Source organism: Anolis sagrei, chromosome 3 (genome assembly GCF_037176765.1).
Source record: "Anolis sagrei isolate rAnoSag1 chromosome 3, rAnoSag1.mat, whole genome shotgun sequence".
In the NCBI taxonomy this organism is placed as follows: Eukaryota; Metazoa; Chordata; class Lepidosauria; order Squamata; family Dactyloidae; genus Anolis; species Anolis sagrei.
Genome location: NC_090023.1, coordinates 195,696,464 through 195,709,112, shown reverse-complemented (window position 1 = coordinate 195,709,112; position 12,649 = coordinate 195,696,464). Strand labels below are relative to the sequence as shown.

Here is a 12,649-nt window from a genome sequence, read left to right as displayed (position 1 = left end):
AACAGCTCTCACAGTCAGGAAGTTCTTCTTAATGTTCAGATGGAATCTCCTTTCTTGTAGTTTGAAGCCATTGCTCCGCATCCTAGTCTCCAGGGCAGCAGAAAACAAGCTTGCTCCCTCCTCCCTATGACATTCTCTCACGTGTTTGTACATGGCTAATATGTCTCCTCTCAGCCTTCTCTTCTTCAGGCTAAATACGCCCAGCTCTTTAAGCCACTTCTCATAGGGCTTGTTCTCCAGACCCTTGATCATTTTAGTTGACCTCCTCTGGGCACTTTCCAGCTTGTCAATATCTCCCTTCAATTGTGGTGCCCAGAATTGGACACAGTATTCCAGATGTGGTCAAACTAAAGTAGAATAGAGGGGTAGCATGACTTCCCTGGATCTAGACACTATTGATGCAGGCCAAAATCACATCATATTATCACATCAAAGTCTGGCAGTTAGAGTGAAGTCACACTGCATTGATTCTACAGTATAGATTCACCTCATGTCTTTCCTCAGTTACATTTGACCCTTTTGCTAAATTGTTCGGGGAACTTAATGTGAGATCCCTATATAACAACAACACTGTGAAATATGTATACAGAGAAGAAAGAAATTGCCCAAAGGCCTGGTGATAACCTCCTGGCTGAACTTCAGAATTTAATTTTTAATCTAGACTCCAACCTTCAATAGTAAACTAGATTTTCCCCCTGCATTTACCTCTTTTCCTTCATGTACCTATTCAAAATTAAGTCCCACTCAGTTCACTTGTGCTTACTATTAAATAGCTGCCTTAGTGTGGAAAGGTTTGTGTAGTCATACATTCTACAGATCCAAACTGAAATGCCATGAGATTTGCTAACAGACACAGAGAGATACATATATGGACCTAAATTCAATTGCTAGGGTCAACAAAATGGGACCAAGGTAATCAAGATATTTATGTAAACGTTAATTTGCACATAGTAAATTATTTAATGGGCACATTTTATATGAAACTTGCAACTGGAAAATAGCAACTGGATTTAGCCTGTAGCTTCTAACTTGCCCCATCTTGGAATGAGCATGACATGTTATAAAAGTATGTGCATACATTTTGACTTCCAATCATCTACTCTATCAAACCCTTTCCCCCTCCCCCCACTACCTTCAAACCCCACCTTACCCTACCTCCCCTATACACCTCTCTACTCCCTACTATCACATTTTCCTGCTTACTTTACTCTAGTTATGTTCCCCCTCTTTTTATTGTATCTGAAAACCTTCAATAAAATATTTTAAAAGTATGTGCATAAATCACATGCAGAATATTTAATGTGCTTGAGATTAAAAATCAAGCTAGAAAAAGCATATTAAAATGTATTTCCAGGTTAACAGTTTAACATGGTTGTCAAATGTGCACTAGTTCTCACAGTGTTTCAGTGAGGAATGGTGTGCAGGTTCATGTATAACACTAAATTACGTTACACAGAGGAGTTGGAACAAAACTGAGCAAATCCTTGAAGCTGTGCTTCCCTATCACCTCCCCAACATCCATAAGGCTGGCAAAAGAAACTAATCTCTTCATATTATCCGGACTAAAGATCCTGGTTTCAAAACTGTTATGGTTAGTCTCTATGCAAGATACCTTTATGGTTTCTGATATTGGCTTGGTTAACTAATCTCAATTTGTTTTAAGCACAAGTCTGTGAGACAAATGAAGGGACTTTGAAAATTCAATAGTGGCAAAATCACTGCTCTGTAAAACCAGGGAAAGGGCTTTGGTACAATGCTCTTTGTCTGGATTGTCCAGCTTATTTATGTAGCACTAAATCATGGTTTAGTGTTACATTGGAACCATTTCAGTTTTATCTTTGTCTTGTATAATTGATAGGAAAATTCAAATAAGGCCACATTTATTACACTTGATTATGTATCCTTTCTAGCTCCTTCGTGACACTACATACATTTAGTAAAGGTAAAGGTTTCCCCTGACATTATGTCTAGTTGAGTCTGACTCTGCGGGGTGGTGCTCATCTCCATTTCTAAGCCGAAGAGCTGGCATTGTCTATAGACACCTCCAAGATCATGTGGCCAGCATGACTGCATGGAGCACTGTTACCTTCCCCCAGAAGTGCTACCTATTGATCTATTCACACTTGTATGTTTTTGAACTGCTAGGTTGGCAGAAACTGGGGCTAATAGCAGGAGCTCACCCGCTCCCTGGATTCGAACCACCGACCTTTCGGTCAGTAAGGTCAGCAGCTCAGCGGTTTAACCTGCTGCGCAACCAGGGGGCAAAAACATTTATTATGCCAGTGTTTTGATAAAGTTGCAGATACTAGAACTTGCATGCTAGTGATAGTTAAACAATTCATGAAACAATAAAGTATTTACTAATATTGACAGAATTTGTCTTGGGAGTAATATCAAGATAAATGATGATTGTATGGAATAGCTGTTCTTTCTGCTTGGAAATATAGAATATAAAAGCTGAGATAAAGAATTGGATTTACATGGACTTTATGTTGTTCACAAGGCTAAAACTTTTACCATGATTATTCTGTCTTTAGAATGTTACTCTTTTATCCATGGTTCAATTGTATGTGAATTATACAGAGTGGTATTTCAGCTTTAGACACTTGAAACTTGAGAGCCAGTCACAACTGACAATATCTAGAAATTTTAAACACTGTTATATTTATTCACAACTGATAGTGCCTTTACATAAATATGCCTGACTGCAAGTTGAGAATTGAGCTAGGGATTCTGTTCTGCCAGATTTTGTTGTGAAAACAGTTATCTCTGGTTGACCCTTGTAGTATTTTCACTAACACAGCTTTACTTAAGTTTACACATGAATATATATTCCCCGTGTTTTGGATACCAAGTAAAAATGTACTTGTAGAAAATAACCTACATATTGTTTCCTACTGATTCACATCATTTCAGACACAATTCATTTAATGTTGGCATTTCACATACCCATTTGCAGATCGGAGAGTTATGAGCAATCACATAATGCAATAGCAACTAATGCACATGTATATGTGAATCATTCCTTTCAGAAGAACTTTGTTAAAAATCCAATCACTGCTTTGCTAGTTATTAGAATACCATCTGGATGTGTTCCAGGCCAAAGGGAGGTTTCTGTGTATGGATTTGAACTATGTTAGTTGCACTGATTGTAATCCAGTGACCAGAAAAAAATGGATGGTAACCCATCAGGACAGGAAGAACATAGATTTCCCTTTTTAAAATTGAATGAAGTCATTAAGCTAGAAGCAAAATATGATGCAAAAGCATGCTCACCTAAGTCTGTGAAATATTTGTATTGAATGGAACATTTTTTTCTCATTTAAAGCAACAGATTAGCTTTGTATATTGTAACTACTTCTAAAAGCTGTAAATGATGCAATACATTGTTTCATATAGTTGAGCGCAGATGAGCTCCCTCTGTCAGCTCCAGCTCCCCATACAGGGACATCAGAAAAGGCTCCCACAGGATGGTAAAATATCAAAACATTCGGGCATCCCCTAGGCAACGTCCTTGCAGTCGGACAATTCTCTCACACCAGAAGCGACTTGCAGTTTCTGAAATTGCTCCTGATACACACAAAAAACTATTGTTGATAAGCTCTGCATAATTAATAATGAATCTAAGAACTTCACAATATGATTATCAGATTGCTTGCAACATCGCAGGCTGTTGGAAGACTTCTTTCTGCTCTGCAACTGTTTTTCTGCTACGGTTTAGCAAAAAAGGCCTACACGATAATAGCAATGCAGCAAAGTCCTTTACAGTACAATCTTAAACTCACTTGTCTAGGCATAGGATTGACTGAACTCAGGGTGAACTTACTCCTGAATAGACATGTGTAGGGTTATGCTGCAAAACCAGAATGAGGATTTTACAGCCTTTGTGATTGCAATGGAAAACTGAGAAAAGGAAGGACAGCAGGGGAAAATAAATCCGTTGTTTTCTCTTTCAGGTTGATTGAAATATTAATAACGTTACACAAGCAGTTCACAATGTTGCAAATTTCTTTAGATCCCAGATTCAAAATAGTATCATTAGTAATGTAGTTTCTCAAGTGGCTCCTGACACACACAAAAGGTAATGTACCAGTTTGTGAGAACGAGTGACACTGATTGCATTACAGACAGTACTAATCAAGCAGCAGTCATACTTGATGATGGAAGAATTCTTTCAGTCAGGGCCAGCTAACACCTCCCAACAAAGGATTCCCCCAGGCAGCAATGAGCTAGACCTTGAAACTTCAAGGCCATTAAATGCTAATCAAGGTGGCCAACTGCAACATTCACACATACCTCAAGCAGACAAGAGTTCTTTCTCCCACCCTGGAAATTCCATAGATATATAAACCTCACTTACTTAGTTTCCAACAAACCTCACAACCTCTGATGATGCCTGCCATAGATGTAGGCGAAACGTCAGGAGAGAATGCTTCTGGAACATGACAATACACCCCTGACAAATGCACAGTAACCCACTTTCAAATGTACTTTTCAGGTATTTGGTGCAGGAGTGCACTCTGGGAATTTGCCAAGCATATTGCTCATGAAAGATGGTGGCAAGGCCTTGATACGACACAGTCTTAGATTCCTTTTACTTTCTCCCTCTCTCACATTCTTTCATATTCTGCATCAAGTGGAAGAAACTGATGGGTGTTTGGTAATACATGTCAAAAATCAAAGAGTCAAACTAGCAAGGAAAAATACTTAAGAAGCTTACTTTTGAAATGTACGAGGCTTACAGTGTTCAGAGTAAGATGCTATCGTTGTTTTGCGTATGTTATATTGCTAAGTAATGGACTGCACCTAGGCTTGATAAGGAAAGACTGCATATAGAGAAGTTGTTTCTTTCATGTTCTTTACCTTGCTAACTTGCATCTCAAGGGACCTCATCACATTACAGAATGAATTCACGTTAAATCCGATTTCTGCCTCCTGCAGAATTCTGGGCTTTGTGGTTTAGTGAGGCTGTTAAAGGCTCCTCTCTAAACTACAAACTCCAGAATTCTGCAGGAGACAGAAACCAGATTTAAAGTGAATTCATTCTCTAGTGTGATGAGATCCAAGATATTGTAACTTTGTGGATCGTTATTTCTAATGGTTGCTGGTCCTCTATTTAACACTGGCTGATTTCAGTGTAGGTTTTTCCCAATTTCATTTTTGTTATCAATCTCTGTTGACGAAACAGTTAGCTTGTAAGATATAAGAGTGCTTGCTTGTTAGCTTAATGAAGAAACCTGTGCAATGAATATTAAGCAGTTTCAATGCTTTTCTCTTGGATCAGTAAGCAATAGTTTCTTTATTGATTATACTTATTCTCATTGTTCAGTTGTCACTACATATTGTTAAGGAAGAGTACTAGTTCCTGAAAAGGGAAGCTGGGATCATTAAGAAATTAAATGAAGGGTTAATTTCACAGCTTTTCTATCAAGTTTCAGATTGGGAAAAATCAATTAAAAACTCTTAACAGTTTGGGTTCATTTCTCAGAAGCCAGAAAGAATATTAAATCAGACCACCACAAATGCCATGCTCTGATTTTTTTTATTTTAAGCTAACTAAACAGAACAGTGTCCTAATATATTTGGAACAGCCTATTATGTGTACGTATTTAGTTATTAACCCATAACTAAATACTATAATCAGTTTGGTCAGCTTATAGGCAAGAGTACCAAATAAATGCATGCATGCACACCCAAACATACATGATTCCTCTTTTTTTAATGCTTACATTTTTTTTTGCTGAAACATCTGTAGTTGTGGCTAAAATCAGTGCGGCTAAAACACCATGTCTGTGTACCATATATTGGCATGATCATGTCATGTGATCTCTAGCTAGTAGTTTTTCATCCAGCATCTTGATGTTAACCTTGATACATACATCCGAGACGCAGAGTATAAATACGAAAGGTATCCTCTCTGGACCACAACAACGTTAAAAAGGCACATCACACACGTCACATGCCCAGCATTGGCTTTCTAGGTCATCTTGCTTTGCAATATGCCTTAAGAGGATGTTGTGGTACAACATAATAATAAGGCTGCATTCGAGATTGGGGCTAGGAGGAGGAGGGGGTAGGATGGATCCCTCCAAACTTCCTTGTTCCAGATCCTAATAAGTTGTTTCCACAGACAAGGTCGAATTTAAATGCATTCACTAGCCTAGCTTTCTAGTATGGGTTGGGGGCAGATATACCCATATTGCTATGGGACAGACCCCTTGGGAGGCATCTGTATCCTCACAGCTTCTTGTTCCAGGGCTTTCTGGAGTGCAAAGAACAGCTAGAAGCTTACCTTCCACCTTTCCAGCCTTCACAGCCCTACAAAAACCCCAGCTAGCTTCCCGCAAATGTTGATGCCTGCTATGGAAAGAGGGTTGAGGTCTGAGCATTCATACAGGAGTGAAAAAGATGCAAGGCAGACCCCCCCCCCTCCCCCCAGCATGAGGCAGCAGGACTCAAGAGTCCCAGCACGAAGCCTTTGACTTTGGAGCCCAAAGTGCGCTATTGCCCTTTGTCCCTGTATGTCCGATGCAGTTTTAATGGGGATGTTTCAAAAGGGGGACAAATCAGGATCCTTTCATTTTTGTTTTGGAGTGACACATTTCCCTCCCAAAGCCAACACCCCTACGTAATGCTGTGCATGGATATGAGTGAGAATATTTATGTGGAAGTCGGGGAGGGATGGGGAGGGAGAGAACTACTGCACTGCAAGTTATTGGCAAGGCTCTCCATCTGGTGATAGTATTCTCCATTATCATGCAGATCGGAGGAAGATCTAATTACATCTCTTCACTTGGGAGAGTGCGGAGGGAAGCATCCTCTCCCCCAACAGTAAAGTTGGAAAATGCCTAACTATCCCAAAGGTGCTGTCTGAGATCTGGGAAGAGCTAAGCAGGGTCAGCCCTGGTTAGTATTTGGATGGGAGAGTGCCAGCAAATCCCAGGCTGTATTCCACATGGAAGGAATTAATGGGGTCGCCATGAGACCACAGGCATTTTAAAGGCACAGAGAGTTGATAATAATAATAATAATAATAATAATAATAATAATAATAATAATTTTACTGACATAAAATACAGTAAGTCACAGCAAATGAGATAAATATGATGGATTATTTTTATTTTTATTTTTATTTGATACATAGCAAGATTAGTCCACAGCAAACAAGATCACTATGCTGGCTTTTGTATTTGATCATACGTCGGACACTTCCCAAATGTCTATTATTATTATTATTATTATTATTATTATTATTATCCTGCTTTATCTCCCCAAAGGGTACTCAAAGTGGCTTGACATAAAAAGCATTGGTATACAATTTAATATATATAGAAATGCAAACATTAAAATAGAATTAAAATCAGACAGCCCTAAAAATTCACAGCTAAAATCCATCAAAACTGTTAGAAACCGTAGCACATCCTTCAAATGAAAGAGCTCGAAAATAATTCCTTTTTTAAGGGGGAGGGGGAAGAAGCATAGTCACAGCAAGAAGCAAATATTGAAGCTGCTTTAACCAGAAGTCACAGGATGATGATATATATAGGTGGTAGCTGCAGAATTGAGGCGGTTAGACCCCACTAGAGGGGAATATGCTCTGGAATAATGGGATTTGTAGTTTGCTCAACAAGGCAAGAGACATAGTGAATCTGCAACCTTCTTTGGCAGGGAAGGCTACCTCAACCTCTGAGGATGCCTGCCATAGATGTGGGTGAGACGTCAGGAGACAATGTTTCTGGAGCATGGCCATACAGCCCAACTCACAGCAATCCAGTGATGTTGGCCATGGAAGCCTTTGATAACAAATCTTGTGAAGTTACAACTCACCTGACGCCATAACCGTGCACAAAGTGGTGTCAAAATTGCATTCAGGACAACAATGTAGATGCACCCTTGGTCTCATGAAACTTCTTCCTTCGCAGGCAGCCACATTCTCTTGCATAACCCATCTCATCCTCCCCCCACCCCCACTCCTCTTTCTCCTTTGATATATAGAGCCCTTTATCCCAGGATCAGATCCCAGATTATCTGCTTATCCCAGATTATCTCGCAGTGGAGACAAGGCATGGGCAAACTGTGGCCCTCCAAGTGTTTTGGACTTCAACTCCCACAATTGTGGGAGTTGAAGTCCAAAACACTTGGAGGGCCGAAGTTTGCCCATGCCTGGTGTAGACTCAGTCTAAAGCAGATAGTCTGGGATCAGATCCTGGGATGTAATAAGGACAGTGCAGAAGAGCCCTAAGGCTCCCCATTGACTGCACTCACTTTGCCCTGGGAAGTTTTCATTATTAGGCAGCAGCCATGGTAACTCCCTCTTTTTTTCCCCCCTGTCTCTTTCTCTCAAGGCTCCTCAGGAATGCGAGGCTTTGATGCTTTCTTCTTTCTCTCTCTTTCAGTTTGACAACAGATTGCACTATATCTATGACAGATCCCCTTCCCTCCCCCCTAAAAGAAAGGACGGCATCTCTCCTTACCTGAACTACGGCTGTCTGTTACAAAGGAGTCGAGGTCTGTGCCGTGGCTGGAGGCATCTCTCTCTCTAATCCTCGCCTTGATCTCTTTTGTATAGAGAGATAAATATATATATTTCCTGATTCCGTGCAATCCGCTCTCCCTTCTTTTCTTTCCTTCCTTGCCTCCTTCTCAGCTTTCGCAGTCGAGCATCAATTCAGAGGCGATGCTGCTGGTCCCCAGAGTGGCCCAAAGCCAAGCTTCTTTCTTGAAGGATGAGGATGATGGTAACAACAATCACAATTCAAGCAAGGCTAAAGCTGTCTCTGAAGCGAGGACCCTTCCCAGCCAGCCAGTCCTTGGAAGGAGGGGGGGGAAAGCCAAAGCTGCCTTCTTTCTCGGAGGCTTCACTTTGGAGGCTCCTCTCTGTAGTCCCGCCTGTTTTGCAGGCAGAGCCTTCAATGCCCTCCTCCTGTGGAGAAGAGAAGCACAGCACTTTCTCTCTCTCTGTGTGTGTGTGTGACAGTAGGCAACCCACTCTTCTCTCTCTCTGTGTGTGAGAGAGATGTGTCTATTCCTGCGTGTGTATGCCAGGGAGGAAAAAGGCGGGAAATGACGCCTGCTCTCCGCTAGGGAGAGTCCTCCTCGTGTCTGGGAAGAAGAGTTCAGCCCCTTCCAAGCAAAAGCTTGCATTCATTCACCCTCAGCAGTTTGGCATTGCTTGTATATTCATTGTAGCCAAGGGGGCAATTTAGGGGTTGGGTTTTTGTAAGTTTTCCAGGCTATATGGCCATGTCCTAGAAGCATTCTCTCCTGAATTCTTGCCTACATCTATGGCAGGCATCCTCAGAGGTTGTGAGGTCAGACCTCACAACCTCTGAGGATGTTTTGTGAATTAATTCGTATTTTAAGAACCATTGTGAGCCAATCTATATAAATAAAAATGTGATGTTCGTTTGTGGGATTAACATAACTCAAAAACCACTGGACAAATTGACACCAAGTTTGGACACAAGACACCTAACAACCCAATGTATGTCCTTCACTCGAAAAAAAATGATTTTGTCATTTGGGAGTTGTAGTTGCTGGGATTTATAGTTCACCTACAATCAAAGAGCATTCTGAATCCCACCAACGATGGAATTGAACCAAACTTGGCACACAGTTTTCCCATGGCCAACAGAAAATACTGGAAGGGTTTGGTGGGCAGTGTCCTTTGGTTTTGGAGAGTTAAGTTCACCTACATCTAAAGACTCAAATAATGATGGATCTGGACCAAACTCTACATCAGTGGTTCTCAACCTTCCTTTAACCACGACCCCTTAATAGAGTTCCTCCTGTTGTGGTGACCCCCCCCCCCAACCATAAAATCATTTTCATTGCTACTTCATAACTGTCATTTTGCTACTGATATCAATTGTAATGTAAATATCTGATGTATTTTCATTCACTGGACCATATTTGGCACAAATATCCGATATGCCCAAATTGGAATACCGTGGGGTTTGTGGGGGGGGAGGGGAGGGCAGTGATTTTGTCATTTGGGAGCTGTAGTTGCCGGGATTTATAGTTCACCTACAATCAAAGAACCTTCTGAACTCCACCAATGATGGAATCGAACCAAACTTGGCACACAGAACTCCCATGACCAACAGAAAACACTTTGGTGGGACCTTGAGTTTGGGAGCTGTAGTTCACCTACATCCAGGTAGAGCACTGTGGACTTAAACAATGATGGATCTGAACCAAACTTGGCATGGATACTCAATATGCCCAAATGTGAACAGTGGTGGGGTTTGGGGAAGATAGACATTGACACTTGTGAGTTGTAGTTACTGGGATGTATAGTTCACCTACAATCAAAGAGCATTCTGAACCCCACCAGTGACAGAACTGGGCCAAACTTCCCACACAGAAACCCCATGACCAACAGAAAATGCTGTGTTTTCTGATGGTCTTTGGCGACCCCTCTGACACCCCCTCGCGACCCCTCCAGGGGTCCCAACCCCCAGGTTGAGAAACACTGCTCTACATGCATACTCAATATGCCCAAATATGAACACTGGTGGGAAAATAGAATCTTGACATTTAGAAGTTGTAGTTACTGGGATTTATAGTTCACCTACAATCACAGAGCATTCTGAACCCCACCAATGATAGACTTGCTGTCCCACACAGAACCCCCATGACCACCAGAGTGGGCCACAGCAATGTGTAGCAGGGGCTGGCTAGTCTATATAAATAAAAATGTAATGTTTGTTTGTGGGATTAGCATAAATCAAAAACCACTGGACGAATTGACACCAAATTTGGACACAATATACATATCAGGCCAACAAGTGACCGTCACTCATAAAAACATGGAAAAACACAGCAAAAGAGACTTAAAAAGCCAAAACAAAAAAACAAACAAACAAAAAAAGACATTACAACACATATACAAAACCACACACATATATAGGAAAACACATATATACACAAATATATACACACACATATATAAACACAAAACACATATACACAGACTGAGCCACAGCAACACGTGGCAGGGGACAGCTAGTCTATATAAATAAAAATGTAATGTTCTTTTGTGGGATTAACATAACTCAAAAACCATTGGACAAATTGACACCAAATTTGGACAGCGTACACCTAACAACCCAATGTATGTCCTTCACTTAAAATTTTTTGATTTTGTCATTTGGGAGTTGTAGTTGCTGGAGTTATAAGTTCACCTACAATCAAAGAGCATTCTGAACTCCACCAGCGATGGAATTGAACCAAATGTGGCATACAGGACTCCCATAAACAACAGAAAAAGCTAAAAGTGTTTGGTGGCCATTGACCTTGAGTTTGGGAGTTGTAGTTCACCTACATCCAGAGAGCACTGTGGACTGAAATAATGATGGGTCTGGACCAAACTTGGCATGAATATTCTATATGCCCAAATATGAACACAGATGGAGTTTGGGGAAAATAGACCTTGACATTTGGGAGTTGTAGTTACTGGGATTTATAGTTAACCTACAATCAGAGAGCATTCTGAACCCCACCAATGACAGAATTGGGGCAAACTTCCCACACAGAACCCTCATGACCAACAGAAAATACTTAAGGCCACCCAGTCCAACTCCCTTCACCAGAGCAAGAAAATGTAATCAAAGCCCTCCTGACAAAGAGTCATCCAGCCATAGATACAGTTAGATATATATGATTCACTCACACACATAGGATTATAGATTTGAAAGGGACCCCTAAAGAAGGACAATTATATGTTGCATATTCCAGAGTAGGCAAACCAGACAATCTCCGCATCAACACTGACAAAGAAACAGCAAGAAATGCTGTTTATCCACAAGCATAAAGAAATTACATATACCCGAAACCAACACTTTCTCATTACTGTATTTTCCAGATCACCAGACTGGGCCACAGCAACGTGTGGCAGGGGACGGCTAGTCTATATAACTAAAAATGTAATGTTTGTTTGTGGGATTAACATAAATAAAAAACCATTGGACGAATTGACACCAAATTTGGACACAATTTGATCTCCCATGAAGTATAACCCTGAAAAATTAAAAAGGTGTGCACCTAAAAGTGAAGGCGCAACCAGTATTTTAAAAACTCTAAAATCAGGACAGTAAATAAAGAGCAACACTCAAAAACCAAGGGAATTCTAGACATGAATCAACCAGGACCAGCTAACACCTCCCAACAAAGGATTTCCTCAAGCAGGAAGCAGCCAGACTTTGAATCTGCAAGGCCATTCAATGCTAGTCAAGGTGACCAATTGCAGCATTCATTCTTTCCACAAACAGTCAAGAGTTCTTTCTCCCAACTTGGACTTTCTCCAGATATATAAACCCCACTTGCCTAGTTTCCAGCAGACCTCACAACCTTTGAGGACGCCTGCCATAGATGTGGGAGGAACGTCAGGAGAGAATGCTTCTGAAACATGGCCATACAGCCCGGAAAACTCACCAAATGAAGAACTTAAATATACATAATGTGACACATCACGCACACTTACCACTTGATAAAATCTGATGATTAAAAGGCATTAAGAATATAGGGTAATTGACCTATATAACATTATAATAAGGACATTAGTAAAATTGAGGAATGACAACACAATTACAAATTCACATCTAACTTAAGAAAAACAAAGAGCAAGACAAACAAGACAAAAAGTATG

General features: G+C 40.7%; 2 protein-coding genes across 5 annotated transcripts in view; one reads left to right on the top strand and one right to left on the bottom strand.

Moving 5' to 3' along the window:
* INSYN2A (inhibitory synaptic factor 2A) overlaps nucleotides 1–9,070 on the bottom strand; it is a 77,467-nt gene extending 68,397 nt beyond the window's left edge. The window contains exon 1 of one of the 4 annotated variants that reach the window (XM_060768623.2): nucleotides 8,475–9,070. The gene's annotated coding sequence lies outside the window, so the exon portion shown is untranslated. Of the gene's footprint in view, nucleotides 1–7,827; nucleotides 8,035–8,474 lie in introns of those variants that run through there. The other 3 variants (XM_060768621.2, XM_060768622.2, XM_067465791.1) reach the window with 3 other exon arrangements.
* DOCK1 (dedicator of cytokinesis 1) overlaps nucleotides 1–12,649 on the top strand; it is a 530,863-nt gene that overhangs the window by 250,494 nt on the left and 267,720 nt on the right. The window lies entirely within an intron of this gene.